Source organism: Microtus pennsylvanicus, chromosome X, assembly GCF_037038515.1.
Source record: "Microtus pennsylvanicus isolate mMicPen1 chromosome X, mMicPen1.hap1, whole genome shotgun sequence".
In the NCBI taxonomy this organism is placed as follows: Eukaryota; Metazoa; Chordata; class Mammalia; order Rodentia; family Cricetidae; genus Microtus; species Microtus pennsylvanicus.
The window spans coordinates 70,781,892-70,804,630 of record NC_134601.1 but is presented as its reverse complement, the minus strand read 5'-3'; the positions used below and the strand labels follow the sequence as shown (position 1 = coordinate 70,804,630).

At 39.3% G+C, this 22,739-nt stretch overlaps 1 pseudogene; it reads right to left on the bottom strand.

Moving 5' to 3' along the window:
* Window positions 1–15,655: 15,655 nt before the first annotated feature.
* On the bottom strand, window positions 15,656–18,891 carry LOC142841065 (leukocyte receptor cluster member 8-like; annotated as a pseudogene).
* Window positions 18,892–22,739: the final 3,848 nt, after the last annotated feature.

Sequence of the window (22,739 nt, the reverse complement as noted above, 5' to 3'; positions counted from 1 at the left end):
TTACATTTTCAACCTGGTCTAGAATATTCTTACAAAACATTTGTATAACTGTAAGTTCTATGTTATTTATAACAATGAAGGACTGTAGAAATATGATTTGTACAATATTTGGGAGATACCTAAAAGGTATAACTTTCCATAAGAGAATTCTCTGGGTGTATCATACAGAGATCAGAGTTGTGGAAATCCAGCATCATCTTCACTACATTGCCTAAACACTCCGCTATATTGCCAAGTATGGTGGCACATGCCTGTAGCACCAGCCCTAGGAAAATAGCAGCAGGAGGATGGGAAGTTTGAGGCCAGCGTGAGCTAGATAGTGAAAATCTGTGTCAGACAAACAGAAAGGACCTAAAGATGGAAAAGACTGTGTGGGGCATCACACTGTTGTGATGTGACACTGGCACTTGATAAGTAGAGGTAGGAGAGCCAAGAGTTCAAGGTCACCCTTGACTATTTAAAGTGGTTAGGTTGAAACCAGCCTAGGGTCTCTCTCTCTCTCTCTCTCTCTCTCTCTCTCTCTCTCTCTCACACACACACACACACACACACACACACACACACGGAACTGAAAAATATGCCTCCAAGTCAACGGGAGGGCATTGGCAGAAACTTGAGACTATGTCTCACTTACACTATCTAGGCTGGCCTCAAACTTGTGACCTAGGGCTTATCCTTCACAGAACTCTAGGACTGTAGGCTAGCAATAGTGATGCTTTCTGAGCCTTTTACATCATTGCTTTCTTGTACTACTTCATGTGCTAACGAATGCTCTAGTTTTCCTTGTATGTAAAATCAAAGTTCCTGTGGTTTAATCTAAACCCACCTTATAAACCTCAAAGAAATTCTTTTTTTCTTTTTTTTTCTTTTACCATTAATTGTTCACTGGCCTAAAGAGGCTCTTCATGGTTGTAAGTCTTTCTAAGGTTCATTCGCTCTGCCTTTCTGATTGAAGAGCCACTAATCACTATAATCAGACTTCCTTTATGCCACAGGACTGCCCTCCTCCTCCAGTGCCGCAAATCTCTTTCTATAACCCTTTCTAGTTTTGTTTCCCTACCCCTCCCAAACCTGTTAGGCAAATTTCTGAAAGGGCAGTGACCCAAACCTTCCTTGTTGGATAGCTAGCAGGGTCATTGCTTGACCTTGTGCTCTGGGGGTTCCCACTCAGCCAGCAGAGATCTGAGACAAGGTGGTTGGTGGGCTGGATTAATGGAGAGACCCGAAGGACAAAGAACATAGAGGCTTTGGCAGTTTAAGTTAAAAAGAGATCAGTGTGCATTTAAATTAAGGCTGGCTGCTTGGATACATCAAATTCATCTCCCTTTAACTCTTTGCTATTCTGCTTCATGGTATTCCTTCATGGGATTCCCTCACCTTTAGCTCATAAGCTTCTTTTCTGTGTTTAGTCGCCATGTTCAACTTGAATCGACATTTTGTGTGGGGATGGTGAGGAGAGAAGGATGGAAAGCCCATGGTTTCCTGGGGGTGGTATGCTGATGAAGAGATGTCCTGACATAGATGCTTGGATAAAAAGAAGGGACATGTTCCTGACATCTGTTTTGTAGGGAAAATAAAGGTCCTTTAACCACATTGTGTCAAATAGCTTCATAAGGCACTGATTATGTGCCATTTGGTATGGATGATATTATCTGGAACGACCTATTCTGAAAAAAAAAATGAGCTGAGCTAGCAAAGTGTCCTAATTCCACCATGCTTCTGGGGATAATTTCCTAACTGGTGTAAACAACAGACTATGTTAAGGAAAGCCTAAAGGATAACTTTGCAACGTGACTCATGGTTTGATTCACTAAAACTTGTCTGGGTTAGGCTGAGAGGTGAGTGAGGTTGTATCTGAGAGTGCATAATGTAAGGGGGAACCTGAAGCTCTTTCACACGTGCACACGAAGCAAAACTCCAGGACATGTCTGAGTCCCTCATCCTTAGAACAAACACACACATGTGAACATAGACACACACACATACAGAGAGACAGACAGACAGACAGACAGACAGAGACAGAGAGAGAGGGAGATGCAGAGAGAGAGAGGGAGAGAGAGAGAGAGAGAGAGAGAGAGAGAGAGAGAGAGAGAGAGAGAGAGAGAGAAGGAGAGAGAGAGAGAGAGAGAGAACAAAAAATGGTGTGAGTGTGTTCTGGATTCCAGCAGCAGCATCCCATCAACAGGTCTTATGACTCATGATTTCCAATGAACCCAAAGTCTGAGTTTACATTTATTTGGATATCTCAGGAGTAAAATAAAGGCATCTTCTCTTCCTGAAACTTGAGCTTTGTAAAATAAATACAACTCCTCCACATTAGACACGACAGGAATCCTGGCCCGGTGACATTTATCCAACATCCACCTCTCTTGAATTGTGGGATTGCACAATATGCTTAGGAAAGCAAAGAGCATGTCCCAAGAATGAACTCCTGATAGAACCTTCTGCAGATGTCACTTGAACTTTCCCCTACTTTCCCAAAGTGGTTCTGGTTCTGACAAAAAATAGTATAACATGGTACTATGAGGTGCCCTCATGACATTGATATATGTTTTACCCAGAATTCCTGAATGCCTGCTTTCAATAAGTTCTTTCTGACAACTGAGTAAATGTGAATTCAAATACTCAGTTTATACATCCTAATGGAAGTTTTCCAGGGACTTTGGTAAGTACACATGAATGCTGGACTTACATTTTAAAATGACAGCATCCACTTAGTATTTACAATACAATGACCTGAGGAATATTTCACTGTTCTTGTATTTGATAAGTAAAAGACCCAGGGTTATTGAAGCCATAGATTAAAACACTCTCCTATGTCTGCAGTTGGAAAGCCTGGGCTTTTCCTTCTAAAAATAGTTCGTTTACTTATTGTGCCACTCTACCAGATGAAGCAGACACAGGACTACTTCTTTTATCAGGCCAGGGTATATGTTATTGAATGTTTTCTGAGTCGCATGCTAAGGAGAAAGTTCAGATGGATTTTCTGCATAGACACTAGAAACTCTCCTGTTTATTCTGACCAACTCATGAGAAAATTAAAACAACCAAAATAAAAACAAGTAGAGAAACAGAGACTGTTTTAGGAGGTTTCTGTCCCACCCAGTCCTTTAATAATCACACAGAAACCATATTATTTGCAATACTGTTTGGCCAATAGCTTAAGTGTATTTCTGGCTAACTCATATCTTAAATTAACGCATCTCTATTAATCTGTGTATAGCCATGAGGCTGTGGATTACCCGGCAAAGTTCCAGCATCTGTCTCCTGCAGGGCTACATGGCTTCTCACTGACTCTGGCTTCTTTCTCCCAGCATTCAGTTTAGTTTTTCCTGCCTAGCTAAGTTCTGCCTTGCTATAGGCCAAATCAATTTTCTTTATTCTTTAATATAACCACAGCATGCAGAGGGGAATCCCACAAGAGACCAGGGAAATATGTGAGAGTAAAGGCTTGTAGTAGAGGCCTAGCATGTTGTGAATGGGATCCAGGAATTCAACCCCAGTACTTCATGGAAAAGAAAAGAAAAAAATAGAACAATAAAATAAAATCTATAAACAAAAGAGGAGAAAAAATATTCTTGCAGCAATCAACCACTGAGTTCAGTACTCCAATGATGCTGAAGAAATTTCCATAATGCTGAAGGTATCATATCCAAGTCCCATTCCCCAAGTTCACCTGTAGAAAACATAACTCAAAAACAATAGATCTTGAAAGACTGGTTATCTTTCCTCTGTCAAAGCTGACAATATTGCATTCCAGTTTTCTATGCAGTTCCTTAAACACTTGAGTTTGAAAGCCAGAGCCTGGCCAAATGTCAATCTCCTATGGACAAATGTGGTAATAGCCATGAGAGCTAGGGTAGAGGAGACTGAAGCTGTTACCATCAGAGAAACAAAACTGTTCACTGTATCTAGAATGCAAACATCTGGTAGGTACCTGGAAATCAATGTCTCTGTCTTTCCCAAGGTTGGATTGTTTGCTCAGGTTTCCAGGGGTGAATGTGGTGCTCATTCTAAGAAAGCTTAGAGCAAAATCAAATGGTACAGTAATCAGGGCCTTCTCATCAGTATAGTAATAGGACTGTGTCTAGAAAATGTTCCAAAGGTATCAGTGATCTGATAGACTCAGGAGACACAGATTGATTTTAGATAGGCTCCCTCTAGGCAGGCCAGGGTAGCCTGGAATTCACTATGGAGTTCAAACTGCTCTTGAAGCTCAGTTATCATGCCCCAGCCTCATGACTGTTGTGATTACACACTATGTCTATTTACCACATAGGATTGAGAACGCCTTACTTATGACTGCTTGATGATTTGCCATGTGATGTAGTCTGCCCTAGGTAGACTATATCTATGTGTGGCTTAATAACCCCCACCATGTCCATGTTACCAGGGAGCGGTAAAGTGAAAGCTCTTTTCTACCTTCTTCTGATGTTGTATTTAGAAAACAGAAGTGGGAGACACAGAAATAAAGAACCAAAACTGGGCAAACAGGAACTGCTATTGGACATAAGGGTCACAAGAAGGTTTCTGTTTCTGAGGCTGCTGTTGGTAGAAGTGTGGAACAAGTGTGGACATGTGACTGTATACCAAAGAGCATATGACGCCATGGCAACACAATGTCCTTTATTGTTACCCTATAGGGGTGGAGACTAAAAGCCTGGCATGATCTGCAACAGTCCTAGGAAGAGCCTGAAGCCTCAACCCCAGGTCACCCTGATACTCATTAGTTCTTTGATCTGAGGGTTCTTTTAAAGGTCTATTGTTGGGAGGAATGACTTGACCAGAAAGCAGCCCTGATTTAAGAAAGCAGAAGCAAAAGCTGAGAATGGCAACTCACATCTTTAATTCCAGCACCTGAGAGGCAGAGGCAGGGAAATCTCTGTGAGTTTAAGGCTAGTATGGTGCACATAGTGAGCTCCAGACAAGCCAGAAGAGTGAGAACCTGTCTCAAAATCCAAACCAAACTAAAACAACAGAAAAAGAAAACCCACCAAAACAACAATGGCAAAAATAGACAAACCAGCATCAAATGTTCCCTAAGGTTTCCACAGGATAGTTAAAGGGGAGAAAGACTAACTCCAAGCTAGGAATGGCCAGCTAAAAGCCATACTTTCTCAGTTGCAGCCTGGTGATAGGCCAAAACGGGAAGGCAAACAATAATGGCACAAGTAGCTGACCTTTTTCTGTGTGTGCTCTGCTAGGAAATTCCGTATTGGAGGATTCAATAAAGTAGCTGGCATGTTGGCAGAGTCTTTTGGATTGAGCCAGTGACCTAATCCAGAGTCAACCATCTTCACCAGAACAGGTACAGGGGAGTAACCCCTGAGAGAGTGAGCCAGAGACAGAGACTGCTGAGGGTCTGGATGTGAATCTGAGACCTTCAAGAGAGTAGACCTAAGTCACCACACCAGTGGGTCTGGAAGAGAATATAGGACCTCCCAGAAACTAGGCCTTAGCCAGGACCTCTGCCAGTCTGGGCATGAGTGAATCTGGGTCCTCAGAGGGAAAAAGAAGAAACCAGAGGTCTCAGCAGGACCAGGCATGAGTCTGGGACCACAGAAAGAGTAGGCCTGAGCCAGGACTTCTGTGGGTTTTGGCATGGGTCTCGGACATCAAAGGGAATAGGCAGGAACCTGGAACCCCTGTAGGTCTGACCATGAGTCTGGGACCTATGAGTAAGTAAGCAAGTCCTCTGCAGGTTCAGGTGCACCAGAACCTGGGAGCTCTGAGGCAGTAGATCGAAACCAGAAACCTTTCCAGGTCCAACTCAAACACAGGGAGTTCTGCAGAAGGGAATCCAGACCAGGATTTACAGATACAGGTTAAAGCCAATAACTTAAGCCAAAGTTGCCCTTAGGCAAGGAACTCCTCCTTGGGCAACATATTCTACAGGAGTGGAACTGATTGAGACAGGAAGGAAAGACAGGACCTGAGGAAACAAGTTCCAATGGGAGCAGAAGCCAGTAGCAAATCCAGTCCTGGGAGCCAGCCCAGTCCCAGAACACTGGCAGAACAGGACTCAGCCAGCAACTCGATCCAGAGTTATTGTTCTCCACCAGAACAGGTCCAACTCCAAGTCAAAGACTTCTACAGGAGGAGATACAGACCATGATTTGATGGAGGAAGGTCATTGGCTAATAAAGAAACTGCTTGGCCCTGATAGGTTAGAACGTAAGTGGGTGGAGTAAACAGAACAGAATGCTGGGAGGAAGAGGAAGTGAGCTCAGAGGCCATGCTCCTCTCTTCCGGGCAGATGCAATGAAGCAAGCCACCAGGTCAGACATGGTGAATCTTTCCGGTAAGACTGGTGCTACACAGATTACTAAAAATGGGTTAGGAAAAATATGAAAATTAGCCCATAAGAGGCTAGAGCTAGTGGGCCAAGCAGTGTTTAAATGAATAGAGTTTGTGTGTTGTTATTTTGGGGCATAAGCTAGCCAGGCAGCTGGGAGATGAGTGGCAGGAATGCAGGCCCACAGCTCCTTCAACAAGGATTTACAGAAACAGATCAAAGCCAGCATACTAGGCCAAAGTAGGCCCGAGACAGCAAACTCCAAGGGAGCAGAGCAAAGCAGAGGAGCACCAAGTTATCTCCAGGAACAGGAGTAACCAATGGGGTTACTAGAACTGTGACTGTACCATGAGGAACAACCATCTGAGCTTTGTATTCACTGTCACCCAGAAGGTTATTCAACAGCATCTCAGCCAGCCCCATCCACACCTATTAGAAGAAGAGATGAGTAGAAATGGTAAGATCATACACTACACCACAAAGAGCAACAAAGTACCAGTAAAACATAAAGACCCTACAAAAGTAAGACCTGAACAACCAAATATGCATGAACCAGAAGAAAATGCTCTGAAAAATAACCTCAAGAGTATGCTTGAAATTCTTAAAGATGAAATGAGAAATTCCCTTAAAGAAATGGAGGAAAAAACAAAAACAAGCAAAAATTTGGAAGACATCAACAAATCACTTCAAGAAAACCAAGAAAAAGAAATCAAACATATAAAAGAAACTATCCAGGACTTGAAAACTGAAATAGAAACAATAAAGAAAACACAAGCCAAAGGAATTATAGAAACAGAAATAATGAGAAAAAGATCAGCAACCACAAATGTAAGTATGAACAGTAGAATACGAGAGATGGAAGAAAGAATCTCAAGTGCTGAAGATACAATAGAGGAAATAGACTCATCAATTAAGGAAAACATTAAATCTAACAAAAGCTTAATCCAAAATATCAATGAAATATGTAACACGATAAGGGCCAAATCTTAGAATAATAGGTATAAAAGAAAAAGGAGTTAAACTCAAAGGCACAGAAAATTTATTTAACAAAATCATAGAAGAAAACTTTCCCTACCTAAAGAAAGATATGCCTATGAAGATACAAGAAGCTTACAGAACATCAAATAGACTGGATCCAAAAGAAATTACACTTACCACATAATACTAAAAAACTAAATCTACAGAGTAAAGAAAGAATATTAAGAGCTGCAAAGGAGAAAGTCCAAGTAACATATAAAAGTAGACCTATAAGAATTATATCTGATGTCTCATTAGAGACAATGAAAGCCAGAAGGTCATGGTCAAACATTATGTAGACATTAAGAGACCACAGATGCCAGCCCAGACTACAATACCCAGCAAAACTGTCAATCACCATAGAAAGACAAAACAACATATTCCATGACAAATCTAGATTTCACCAATACCTAGCCACAAACCCAGCCCTACAAAAGGTTCTAAAAGGAAAACCCCAACCCAAGGAAAGCTGGCTTCACCAACAAAAACACAGATAATTGATGATCTCATTACAGCAAATCTCGAAAAAGAAAAAAAAATGCACAAATTAACATTGTCAACAATGAAAGCTTAATTAACAGGAGAGAGCAACCACTGGTCATTAATATCCCTTAATGTAAATGGACTCAACTTACTTATAAAAGCACACAGGCAAACAGATTGGATACAAATCCATCCTTCTTCTGTATATAAGAAATGCATCTCAACCTCTTAGACAGACTCAGAGTCTGGGTTGAGACTCTGAGTCCCAGAGTAAAGGGTTGAGATAAAACATACCAATCAAATGGACCTAAGAAACAAGCAGGTATAGCTATCCTAATATCTAACAAAATAGACTTCAAGCTAAAATCAGTCAGAAGAGACAAAGAAAGTCATTTCATATTAGTCACAGGAAAAATCCATCAAAAGGAAATTTCAATACTGAACATTTATGCCCCAAATATAAGGCCACTCTCATTTGTCAAAGAAACACTTCTGAAGCTTAAATCATATATTACACCACACACACTAATAGTGGGAGACTTCAACATTCCCCTCTCACCACTGAACAGTTATGTAGTGAGGAGGAGCAGGCAGTGTCCTGCCCAGCAAGCTTAATGCCCAAAATAACCACATGGAAATTGTATTAATTAAATTGCTGCCTAGTCCATTAGCTCCAGCCTCTTATTGGCTAACTCTCACATCTTGATTAACCCCTTTCTATTAATCTGTGTGTTACCACAAGGTCGTGGATTACTGGCATCAGTCTAACCAATGTCCATCTTGGGCAGGAGAAACATGGTGTCTCTCTCTGACTCTGCTTTCTTCCTTCCAGAATTCTGTTCTGTCTATTTCAGCCAACTAAGGGCTGCCCTATCAAAAGGCCAAGGTAGCTTCTTTATCCAACCAATGAAAGCAACACAAATAAGGACAACCTCCTACACCACAGGTCAATCAGACAAAAAAATGAACTGAGAAATAATAAAACTAACAGATCTTATTTCTCAAATGGAATTAACAGATATCTACACAATATTCAATTCAAACAGAAAAGAATATACCTTCTTCTCAGCAATGCATGGAACCTTCTCAAAAATTGACCAACTACTCAGTAACAAAACAGACCTCCAGAAATAAAAAAAAAGGAATAGTCCAATGTACCTTATCAGATCACCTAGGTTTAAAACTAAAAGTCAACAGCAATACTAATTCCAGAAAACCCACAAACACATGGAAATTAAACAATGCTCACCTGAATCATCAATGGGTCAAGGAAGAAATAAAGGGGAAAAATAAAGACTTCATAAAATTCAATGAAAATGGCCACACAACATACCCTAAAGTGGGACAAAATGAAAGCAGTGTTAAGAGGAAAGTTCATAACAATTCCTACATAAAGAAGCTGGAAAAATCCCACACTGGTGAATTAACAGAACATTTGAAAACTTTAGAACAAAAAGAAGCAAATGCACCTAAGAGAACTAGACTGAAGGAAATAAAGTGAAAGCTGAAGTCAACAAATACTAACAAAGAAAACAATACAAAGAATCAGTGAGACGAAGAGTTGGTTCTTCAAGAAAATCAACAAAATAGACAAACCTTCATCCAAATAAACAAAAAGGGAGAGAACATCCAAATGAACAAAATAAAAAATGAAAATAGGGACATAACAACAGAAACAGAAGAAATACAGAGGATCATCTGGTCATATTTTGAAAACCTGTGCTCCACAAAATTGGATATCTTAAAGGAAATGAACAACTTTCTGGATAAATATCACTTACCAAAATTAAATCAAGACCAGATAAGCAAATTAAACTAAACTGCTGAAGACATAGAAATAGTCATCAAAAGGCTACCAACCTAAAAAAGCCCGGGACCATATGGTTTCAGTTTTAAAGAAGAACTAATACCAATACTCCTCAAATTATTCCACACAATAGACACAGAGGGAACATTGCCAAACTCTTCTTATGTGGCTACAATTACCCTGATAGCCAAACCACAGAAAGACATTACTAAGAAAGATAATTACAGACCAAACTCACTCATGGATATTGATGCAAAAATAGTAAATAAAATACTGGCAAATAATTTCCAAGAATACATCAGAGCAATCATCTAACATGATCAATTTGGATTCAGCCCACAGATGCAGGGGTGGTTCAACATACTAAAATCTGTCAATGTAATTCACCATATAAACAAGGTGAAAAATAAAAACCACATGATCATCTCATTAGATGCCAAAAACAGCATTTGACAAAATACAGCATCCCTTCATAATAAATGTCTTGGAGAGAGCAGTGATACAAGGAACATACTTAAGCATAATTAAGGCAATATACAGCAAGCCAACAGCAAGCATCAAACTAAATGGAAAGAAACTCCCAGTGATTCCACTGAAATCAGGAACAAGACAATGTTGACAATGTTGTCCACTCTCTCCATATCTATTCAATATAGTTCTGAAGGTCCTATCTAGAGCAATAAGACATCAAGAGGAGATCAAGGGAATACAAATTGGAAAAGAAAAAGTCAAACTCTCATTGTTTGCTTATGATATGATAGTTTGCATAAGTGATCCTAAAAATAATACCAAGGAACTTATGACTCATAACCACATTCAGCAATGTAGCAGGATACAAGATTAACTCAAAAAATTAGTAGCCCTCCTGTACTCAGATGACAAAAGGGCTGGGGAAGAAATCAGAGAATCAACACCCTTCACAATAGCCACAAATAGCATAAAATATCTTAGAGAAACTCTAACCAAACAACTGGAAGACTGGTATGACAAGAACTTTAAATCTTTGAAGAAAGAAACCAAAGAAAACACTAGAAAGTGGAAAAATCTCCAATATTCTTGGGTAGGCAGAATTAACATCATAAAAATGGCAATCTCACCAAAAGTAATCTCCAGATTCAATGCAATGCCCATCAAAATCCCAGCAAAATTCTTCACAGACCTTGAAAGAAAGGTACTCAACTTCATATGAAAAAGCAAAAAAACCCATCATAGCTAAAATAAACCTGTACAATAAAAGTACATCTGGAGGCATCACAATCCCTGACTTCAAACTCTACTACAGAGCTACAGTACTGAAAACAGCCTGTTGTTGTCATAAGAACAGACAGGAGGACCAATGGAACTGAATAGAAAACCCAGGTATCAATCCACACATCTTCATATACCTAATTTTTGACAAAAAAAGCAAAAAATATCAAATGGAAGAGAAAAGGTGTATTTAACAAGTGGTGCTGGCATAACTGGATTTTAACATATAGAAGAATGAAAATAGACCCATATCTATCACCATGCACAAAACTCAAGACCAAAGGGATCGAAGACCTCAACATAAATCCAGCCACACCGAACCTTATAGAAGAGAAAGTGGGAAATACATTGAATGCACTGGCACAGGAGACCCCTCCCTAAATATAACCCCAGCAGCACAGACACTAATAAATGGGGCCTCATGAAACTGAAAGTTTTCTGTAAAGAAAGGAAATGGTTAACAAGACAAAATGACAGCCTACAGAATGGGAAAAGATCTTCACAAACCCCACATCAGACAGAGGTATGATCTCCAAAACATACAAAGATCTCAAGACATGGGACACGAAAAGATCACATAATCCAATAAATAAAATGGAGTACATGCCTAAAGAGGGAACTCTCAACAGAAGGATCTAAAAATGGCTGAAAGACACTTAAGGAAATGCTCAACATCCTTGGTCATCAGAGAAATGCAAATCAAAACAAATCTGAGATTCCATCTTACACCTGTAAGAATGGCCCAAATTAAAAACACTGATGACAACTTATGCTGGAGATGTTGTGGGGTAAAAGGAATACTCCTGCATTGCTGGTGAAAATGCAAGCTGGTACAACTCATTTGGATGTCAGTGTGGCAATTTCTCAGAAAATTAGGAAACAACATGTATCAAGACCCAGCAATACCATGTTTGGGTATATATTCAAAGGATGTTCAATTGTACCACAAGGACATGTACTCAACTATGTTTATAGCAGCTTTCTTTGTCATAGCCAGAACCTAGAAACAACCTAAATGCACCTTGACCAAAGAATGGATAAGGAAAATGTGGTACATTTATACAATGAAGTACTACATAGCAGAAAAAAATAATGAAATCTTGAATTTTGCAGGAAAATGGATGGAGCTAGAAAACATTACTTTTAGTGATGTAACCTAGATACAGAAAGACAATTATCACATGTACTCACTCATAGTTGGTTTTTAAACATAAAGCAAAGAACACCAGCCTACAATCTACAATCCCAGAGAACTTAGACAACAATGAGGACTCTAAGAGAGACTTACATAGATCTAATCTACATGGGAAGTAGAAAAAGAAAAGATCTCCTGAGTTAATTGGAAGCATGGGTACCTTGGGGGAGGGTAGAAGGAAGGAGGGTTGAGGCAGGGAGTGGAGCAAAGTAAAATGTAGGGCTTAATAAAATAAAAGTCTGTAAAATAATATATTTGTTTTCTTTCAAATTATACACTGCTGCATTATGGAAATCAATGTAAACACAAGAAGAAATATGAAATATAAGATAATATTTTCTAAGGAAACGTCTCATAAACAATTATTTTTCACATTTAGTGAGAAAACAGGAGGGAGAGAGACAGAAACAGAAAGAGACATGCAGAAAGAATCACAGAGAGACAGAGACAGAGGTGGAAACAGTCAGAAAGGAAGACAGAGAAACTTTACAATAACAAAAATAAAAACGTGAATTTAATATGAAAGAACATTTAAGACTATCTCACAGAAGATAGAGATGGTAAGAAAGTATTTTATGTGTGGAACATCCAACATAAAATGTCATTAGGGGTATGAAAACTGAAGTTAAAATGTATCACTTCTCCATTGATTAGAATGGTCAATGCCAGGGAACATCCCTCCCCCCAAAAAATTGATAAGAATTTGGAGAACCAAGAACTCTCATTTATTTCTAGTGGGAAGTAAAATTATACAGCACTTTATTAAGATTTTTCAAGGTATATCTGGGTACTTGATGTGAGAAAAATTAAAAATAAATATAATATATAAAAAGAAAAATACTATAAATTAAAAAATATTGATGGGAGAGGGGTTTGCCTAAGACATCCCATGTCAGACAGAATGTTCCAGTATCTCTGACTATCTATACATTGTCCAGTTGTGAGTCTCTGTATTAATTCCTCCATACTGTAGGGATAAGTTCCTCTGATGATGGCTAAGTAAGATAACGATCTATATTGAATAGGATTACAAGTAGAGGTACTGCTACATTTCTTTATCAGAACATTATGATGTGACTTTCAACTGTTTTGATGACCTATCTAGTCTCAGGTTCATGGTCACCCAAGTAGTCTCAGCATGGATTCAGTTTCATGGTATAAGCCTTAAATCCAATAATATTCAAATTATGGTTAGTTACTCCTACAACTTTAGTGCCACTATTGTAATTAACATGAGAGGAAATCACCTCATCATGCTGTATAGAAAGGTTTAAAGCAGGATTGGTGTTTTTCTTTATCTTTTGGTAGCATTCATACATCTTTCCAACTTGGGAACAGTATTCAGTGTGGATAAAACCTTTAGTTATGCACCAACTTGACTTTTATGTGCTTAAAGAAATATATAAATTTTGTTTTCAGCAACATGGCATTATTATCAGGTTTTGGAAAGCAACCAATATTCTTGGCAAAAGCCAAGTTTCCTGAGGTCATGTTGCTCAACAAATCAAATAAATAACATTCTTTGCACTAGAGGTTTCACTTTCTGTTGAGAGAAATCTATTTGGAGCTTATCTACTCCACTATTTGATGATTATGTTTAACTGACATTCATGTGTATTTTTTTTTTCAGAAGCTTCTTAAAAAGATTGTAAGAGACAGTGTGGCTGGACAACACCAAGGAAATTATGGTTTTTAATCACACCAGGACTGCTACACATATGAACTCCCAGAGACTGTGTCCGCATGCACATGGCAAGCACAGTTCCAAGCAAGGTGGCGTTCTAGTGCTGAGAGAGAGAGGCTTTCTCCAGCTTACAACTACTCACAAGGGAAAGATCAGTTTCTACAATGGAGTCATACTTGGCATAAAATCCAAATTTGAGGGAAGGCATTATATGTCCAAAACAAAACAAATTCAGTGTTATTCTTGAAGATGTTTCATAATGTTATGATTCTCTTGACTGTATATTATGGTTTCTGATTATGTGTTCTCTCTCTCTCCCTTTAATTTTGGTTTCAAACTTCTAAAATGTACTGTACTCAATGATCAAGTAGAATGAAGGGAGAGGAGGGGAGAGCTTGGAAGGGGAAGTAGGGAGGCATCTGAAAGAAAAGCAGCCTGGCAGTTTAGCTGTTTGCAACCTCATAGAACATCCTCCAGTTACACGGCAGAAGAGGGAGGGGAAGGTTGAAAAGAAATGGGAAGAAAGAAGAAAATAACTTAATGACACACAGACAGAAAAGAGAAGGAAATATGACATGAGCTGGTGATTCATGAAGGCAGAGAAGAAGGAAGGGAGGGTAAACATTTTACCTATTTTTTTAAATTTTTTATTGCTTTATAAATGAAACCATTCAAAATTTCCACTTTCTCCCCACTTCCCATTTCCTTCCCACTCCCCCACTCACCCTCCATCTACCTCCTCCTAAGAGAGGGCAGGGTACCCTGCCCTGTGGGAAGTTCAAGGCCCTCCCCCCTCCATCCAAGCTTAGGAAGGTGTGCATCCAACAGACTAGGATCCCAAAAAGCCAGTACATGCAGTTGAGACAAATCCCAGTGCCATTATCATTGACTACTCAGTCGTCTCCAATTGTCAGCCACATTCAGAGAGTCTAGTTTGATCACATGCTCGTTCAGTCCCAGTCCAGCTGGCTTTAGTGAGCTCCCATTAGATCAGGCACACTGTCTTAGTGGATGGACCAACCCCTCACTGTCCTGACTTCCTTGCTTATATTCTCCCTCCTTCTACTCTTCAACCGGATTTTGGGAGCTCAGTTCAGTGCTCTAATGTGGGTCTCTGTCTCTATCTCCATCTGTCACCAGACAAAGGTTCTATGGTGATATTCAAGATAGTCATCAGCAGGGATGGAGAAAGAAAAGGAGGGAGGGAAGGGAAAAATCAGAAGAAACATTGGGGCAGAGGAAGGAAGGGACATGGAGGCAACTTAATACAATTTGAATAAAAGGAGGCAGCCCTGCTGGAATGGTCCCATGAAGGCCCTGGAGTCCTAAGTGCAGTGTGGCACTGGTCTGGCTGTGTTGATGGTGCTGGCTGTTTTTTTTTTCTGGTGTGAGGAGTTGAAGGTGGGGCATAGTCTTTAAGTAGCTTCCCTCACCCTAAACTCTGAGGCCCTAATGGCTGGGCAACAAGAGTCTATGAAGAGGCAGTCCACGCAATAGGTGTGGCTGGCTGGTGTTCTGGTGCAGGTGGGTGAGGGCTTGACAGCTTGTCTTCTTTCCGTTGAACCCCCCTCCCAACATGGGATGGGACACAAGGCAGGGTCAGTTGCTGGAGTATGAGCTCAAAAGAGAGAGAAAAAAAATACTGAGACAGTGTTAGTGGAGGTGAGAGGTGGACAAGAACCTGTAGCCCCCACCATGTCCTCCTCTACTATACTCCCAATTATCCCCTTTGAGAAAAATATATAAGAAAATTAAAAAAAAAATCTCTGTATATATCCCTGGTAGGAAACGGGGGTAGGGATGCTGACTCTTCCTGGTGCCTACTCTCCACAAATTAATTTATAACCCACATCCATGACTCAAAAACAAAATCTGCAAAGGTGGCACTGGACCACAGCCCTAAGCCCACCCATGCTCTATGGATGCTTAGAAGGGTGACAGCTGCACCAGGCTGAGGCGGCTGTCCACACTGGAGTTATCTCGGCCCGTGTAGGACAGGACCAAGGGCTCTAGGAAGGCCCAGCAGGCAGCCTTACCTTCAAAGGCCAGATTGGCCTCAGGTAGAAGACAGGCAGCACAGGGCAGAAGGTTTTGATGACGGCCTTGAGGGCAGCCATGTGCTCCCAATCTGCAAACAACTTGTCCACAAGGTAGCCAGATACACAATGTGCATGGCAATAGAAACAGAAAAAAAAAAACCTGTAGTAGTTGTCCAGAGCCCAGGCTGACCTCAGTTCCAATGAGTGGAACACACAGTGGTCTGCTTTCAGCTCCTTTGTGAGGTATGCCAACTCTGTACTGATGTCCCCAGGGTTCTTGGTGAAGATGTAATAGAGGATTTGGTGTACAGTAAAGCACATTGCCTGCCAAATTTTCTGTGTACAGCGACTTGAGTTGCATCTGACACTGGTTGAATTCTTCATGCTCACCCTTCTCCAAGCCAAAGCGGGCATGTGTCTCACACACCTCCACAGTGAACTCTGTGTGGATTGCTTGCACCATCAGGTCCTGTTGAAAGGCCTTTATCTTTTCACAGACGAAGGCATAGTCCTGCTTCTCCTTCCAGTGGGACTTGACTATGCACAGAGAGAGACTTCTTCAAAACAGCCACAGGTCGCATAGTTGATGGGTCTGGAGCACAGTTTTTCTGTAGATAGTGCTTTGTGATGTCAGGAAGGGTGCCCACAATCTGTAGCTTCTGTCAGTCAGGGTCAGCTCCACTGCTTTCCAGGTTGTTCAACTATAGCACCAAAGCTTTAAGGCACAGGCAGCTTGAGTATCCATGCTGGAAGCAGGGTCTCCTCTTTTGCTCCTTAAGCACACACTCTGGGTCCTCACACTTGAGTGCTGCTATCTCGTTGAGGATGCATTTGGTTGGAGCCAGGTCGTGCTTTTTTCCTCCCTGTGCTCTGCCTCAGCCCCAATCCATGTGGACCCCATGACCACCCCGACTCTTGGAATGTGGGTTCCTTTAACAGGTGGAGCAGGCTGCTTGTCTTCCCTACCACCCTGCTAGCTTACACCCGGAATAATCACACAGAAACTGTATTCATTTAAACACTGCCAGGCCCGTTAGCTCTAGCCTCTTATTGGCTAACTCTCACATCTTGATTAACACATTTCTAATGTAGCGGCGTAAACGAATGCAGACAGATTGTAAAAATATATATATATATAGTTTTAATGTAGAAATAGACTTACAGAACCACCGTTCCAGCGGAGACCAGGAAAGCAGAAGCGACAGCTCGGAGCATGCTCGCCAAATTTATAGGCAGACATTAGCCCGAGGCAAACACGCCCCCTAAGGGGCGGAACTTATCCCTACATTCTAATAATCTTTATGTCACCATGATGTTGTGGCTTACTGGGAAAGATTCAGCGTGTCTGACCTGGCAACTCCGTGGCGTCTCTCTCTCTGCCCTTCTTCCCAGCATTCAGTTCTATGTACTCTACCTACCTAAGTGCTGCCCAATTAAAAGGCCAAGGCAGTTTCTTCATTCAACCAATGAAAGCAACACATATACAGTAGAAGCTCCTACACCACTCCCTAGCCCATTAGCTCTAACTTCTTATTTGTTAATTCTTCTTAATTTAACCCATTTCTAATAATCTGTGTATTGTCACATGACTGTTGCTTACCAGCAAGATTCTAACCAGTGTCAGTCTCAGGCAGGAGATCCATGCATCTGCCACTCTGCCCTTCTTCCCAGCACTCAGTTCTGTCTATTCCACCTACCTAAGTTCTGCCCTACCAACTAGGCCAAGGCAGTTTCTTTATTCATTACCCAGTGAAAGCAACACACAAACAGAAGGAACTCCTACACCAGGTTCCTATGGCCTACAGGGTGACACTCATTCCCTGAATAAGAGCTGTCAGAGTCTGAGTGGTAGTCACTTCCCTGGATGTGATGGGTAGGGGAGCTGAATGAAGAGCATAAATGCAAATCTGTGCTGGAGGAAAAGTTGTTGTCCTTCATGAAGATGTTGCAGTTGCCAAACGTGGTGAAGCTGCTACTCCGGGCTTAGCCAGCAACCCTAGTCCTAGGTGTCCCTTGTTGGGATTGGGTACCCCCACCCCTTGTCACCAAGCCTGCCCCCCTGGGAGGGTGAGGGCTACTAGGAGCTTCCCACCCTTTCTTTTTGTGACTTTCAGCCACAGGCTCCCAGGTTAGAGCCATCCTGGAGCTGGGCCTGTAGAATCTCCTTGAGCAGCTTCTCTGTCTGGCCCTTGTCCTCTTATGACTTGCAGGCAATGAAGCACTGCTCAACATATTCGTTCACATTCTTCACATTCTGTGGCCAATCATCTGGCTTCCCAGACAGATTTCCCAGCCCAGATGGCCCACTATGGTTCCTGGCTTTCTCCAAGCTGGGCTGGAAACCAAAACTACTGTGTTGACCCTCTGTATCAGAGCTGAAAGTGACAACAAAGACTACTTCTAGTTGTTGAACTTGAGACCTCCAGTACCAGGGGGTGGTTTCATGTGGGTTCTCAGCTATTGACCCTTCTTGGGCTTGGCAGGCTTACTGTAGCTATGTGGCTTGTAGGTCTGCTCTGTAGGTTCCTCTGCCTGACTATGTGCTGAGTGGTGGGGGCTATTCCAGGCTGAGGGCCATTGCTTAGACCATGTGTCCCATGCTGAGGGTTTAAGGGCTGAGGGGACTGAGCTACATACAGGTAGATGCTGAGTGGAAGCCTGGTAGGCCATAATCTCATCCATACCAGGGACTGGAGGCTTGTTCAAAGTCCCTTGGTGCTGGGGATCCCATGGTTGCTAGGCTGTAGCTGAGCCACAGCAGTTGTCCATCCAATACTGGGAGAGGGAGCTGTAGCTCTGGAACATGCTCATGGGGTAGTAGTAGCTGTAAGGATAGGAATAATTGTTTTACTGATACCATTGATAATATTGTTGTTACTGCTGCAAAGCTGAGGCTTCTGCCTGACAGATATATTGTGGACTGGCCACAGGCTCACTACTACTGGCTTTTAAGCCATTGGCAGCCCCTGCTTTGATGATGCTGGCCAGGACCTGGTTGGCCTCCTCTCACTCTGGATTCTTCTGCATAGGAGTCTCCATGCCATTCTCTCTGCTGGTTCCAGCCATCATGCCATACTGAGAAGACCAATCTACGCTGCACTGATCATCCATGTTAGCCACCATCTGGACCATAAGGTGTAGGGAGTAGACCTCAGGAGCCAAACAGTTTTTCACTGTCAGGACCCCTTGCTCCCCAGATAAGTTACTGGTGGACCAAGATGGTTACTACAAGACAACCACAATAGTGTTTGGTCACTGGCTGGCTCTCTTCTGTCTACAAGACTGTGAACTATCATGTTTATAGCAGGTTTATTCATAATTCTTTAAACTCAAATTTCTACAAGATGACCTTCAGCAGGGTAATTAACAAATAAAATGAGGTAAATCATAGTAAAATTTCATTTAATATGAAAATAAATGAACTATCACATGGGATAATCTTATATTTACATTGTTCCAATATGAAAAAATTTATGTGCTACATAATTCTAAATATACAAGATTCATGAGGGAGCAAGGTTCTGGAAATATTTTTTAAAAATATTGGTTTGTAGAAGTTGGGAACAAGAAGAAAAATAAAGATTTTTCTAAAACAACTAAACTCTTTTGGATGACGCCACAATATTATCATTATATGCCATTTCACATCTGAAGTATGTAACCAAAAAGAAAAAAGCACAATGTATATTAAGAGCTTGAAATACTGCCTATATGACCATGCATTTCTGTAAACTGAAACAAAATTACCAGTCTAGTAGAGTTAGTGATATTTGTGTAGTTTAGTACTTATGTAATTAGTGATATTTGCCTGTGTTTAGGCACAGGGCCTAAAAGGATTTTACTTTCAGCTCAATTTACATTTGAAATTTAAGCTCTTCTAAAAAAATAAAGACTATTCATTGAAAACACATGAAATATATTAAAGGTGAATTCTCTGATGACTTTTAAAATGCCATGGGATTATGAAAGAAAATAATTCATATAGGCATTAGGTGAGTGGATCAAAGCATAAGCAAGTAAGAAAGATAGTTTCTACCACCAGAGTATTGTTCCTAAATCCTAGTTCATTCATTTTCTGGCAGAGTAGGTTTGAAAGAAATTATTATCTTTTATACCTCAATATTTTCTATATTTATACTGAGGATAATAAAATAGTATTTGTTGATAGGATTCATTTAATCTATTTAAAAATCTCAGACTTAAATTTCATATATATTATAATCATTCAAACCTATTATCATTTTATATGCGAGTTCAAGTTTTCAATTAAATTGTGAAAATATATTAAAAACAGTGACAAATGCAGAATTTATTAAGAAAATATTCTTAAAACTATGTCTGCTTATACTAACTGTATTTATACTTGATTTTAAATTCATAATCTATCAGTTCTCTCAACTTTTACCCAGACATGTGTTTTTGTTAATTCCCATTGAATCTTTACTGTGGCAAAATCATTTGCCAAAGTGAAGTTAATATTTTTTCATGTATTTAGATATGATAACAATATGCAATGTTTGTATTATATTCCTCTTAATATAATGATACTTAAGTTTTACCAGAAAAGAATCTTATTATTATAATTATTATAAAAGTGATTTTGGTGAGATAAAAACAATATACTTGCAAATTCATGCTAAATAACTGGAACATTAAAAACCAAAATTTACTTGAAATATCATTGTGTGTGTGTGCACATATGTGTGTTGGAGAGAGAGAGAGAGAGAGAGAGAGAGAGAGAGAGAGAGAGAGAGAACAAGAGAGAGTGCCCTGTGTGTGAGCGCATTGTATGCGAACAAAGGAGAAAACATAAAAATTCAGAGTAAAGGTATATGTAGAATAGACATATAATCAAACCTGAATCCTACAATTATTTTGTTACTATTTAATGCATAGTATCTACCAAATAAATAATAAATATTCAACCAAAATATGTGATTGAAAAAAATTATCTTTTGCTTATCAAAAATGATAATGAAACATACAAGACAAACCTATGGAATATTAACAATAAAACTGATATTTACTCAAAGTGTGAATTTTAGACATGGTTCCAATATTGCCACTCTTATAAATGGAGCAGAAATATTCAGTTATTGTGAAGTTTACTGTATTATTGGTAGGAGAATTTTGTTTATTTAGAGATTAAGAAAACATACAGCTTTTCAAGTTTGGGAAAACAAGCTACTTATTTTATCTGAGTATCTAATTTCAGAAAATCCATCTGGCTCCAATGTTTTTCTTTCTCCCTTTTCATATCTTCAGTTCAATTTGAGAACTGTTTGCTTGAGCATGCACAAAGTGCTTGACATGGCACTTAGCACAAAATGATTGTTTTTCAGATCACAGAGATGGCACGCTCCCTACCCAGGAGGCTGATTGTACCAGAAAATAACTTCTTGTCCAGATGTCAGCTCATGTTAAAATGACTCAGAGAATTTTTTCATCATTTGGGGCTTTGGTTATTTTCTTCTTTCAATGTTAAGTAAATCCTGTTCTAGTTAAGAATCTCTATATAAGGAAATTAATCTCACTTGCTAGAGAAATAAAAGCAGCATATTCCAAACACTGTATGTAAAAGTATGCTGAAACTAAACAATTAAAATCATTAAAGAGGATTTGGAAAAGATGAAAGAAAAACAAGATAATAGTCCAGATTTTGATCAATGAAACTCATGTTTAATAAGTAAGTAATCTTTACATAATTTTTAATTAAAACAGTATAAGCATAAAACAGTAAATAAAATTGATACCTCTGAATGAAGCCCTTACATTGTTATTGTGGAGCACAATGAAAAAGTAAGCAAATGTGTTAAATAATATGAATTTGCACTTAAAACTTTAAAGAATAGGTCATGTTTTGTAAAAGGTCAAGATAAGACAAACAAATATTGAGTAACTCAGATCTCAAATTGGAGAACATAGTATGTATGATTCACATTCACATTAAACCAATGTCTGTTTTATTCTTGCCTATTGAACCAAGCTTTCAAAACACCATAGAAATGGTATTGTTTGCTAATATTCAACAAATATAAAAACTAATGTCAAAAAATTCTTTAAATTTTAAGTATATACACTGTTTTGTATATATTTTTATATATGCCATGTGATAAAATACAAGGCATATGCATGTTTCACAATAAAATTGCTACTATAACAGAATAAAGTATGTATACAGTTGCTTCACATGTGTATCCATTTTTCTTCCATTGTCATGGACAGTTGTAGTGAACTTAATTAAGATTTTTTACTAAAATTAAGAATTTTACTATATTGAGTATACTATATATACTCAATATAGTAACTATCCTCAAATATACTCATTTTATTTATTATACTTTATAATTTTAAAGCTGTTTACTGAATATATTTATTATACTGTTTTGCCTACATCGGCCCATCTTCTATTTTTATAATAACTCTCAACTTACTATTCTTATTCTCAATATTAAGAAAATACCTTGTAGAAATTAGAATGATATCCTAGCCAAACTCTCTGGGAGATAAAACAGATCAAAGTGCATATCATCATTACTGCCTTGCCAGTAATTGTCATGGTAATAAAGTCAAAATAATCTGTACCTCCTTAAGTTCCTTTCCACATACCTTATATCATTATCTCAAAAAATATGATCTTCTTGCTTTCTAATTGTTTCAATAGTATCTAGACAAGGGACCATAAATTATTCCATAGCTTGTAACACAGCATTATTTTAAAGGAAATAAAAATGGTAATGAAATTCACTGCCAGACTGTTCATATCAAATATTATATTGAGCATCTAAAATTAGTTTATAAACTTTTCATGAACTTTGGTTCATGATATTGAGTTTCCAAGAAAAAAAAAAAAAAGACTAGCAATTTCTTTCATGGGAAAGTTTAAAAAATGTTGATCTTTCTCTCTTGACTGTAATAGTTTATGCTAAATTGATTATTATTAATTTACAATTCTGCATTTAGCTGAACTA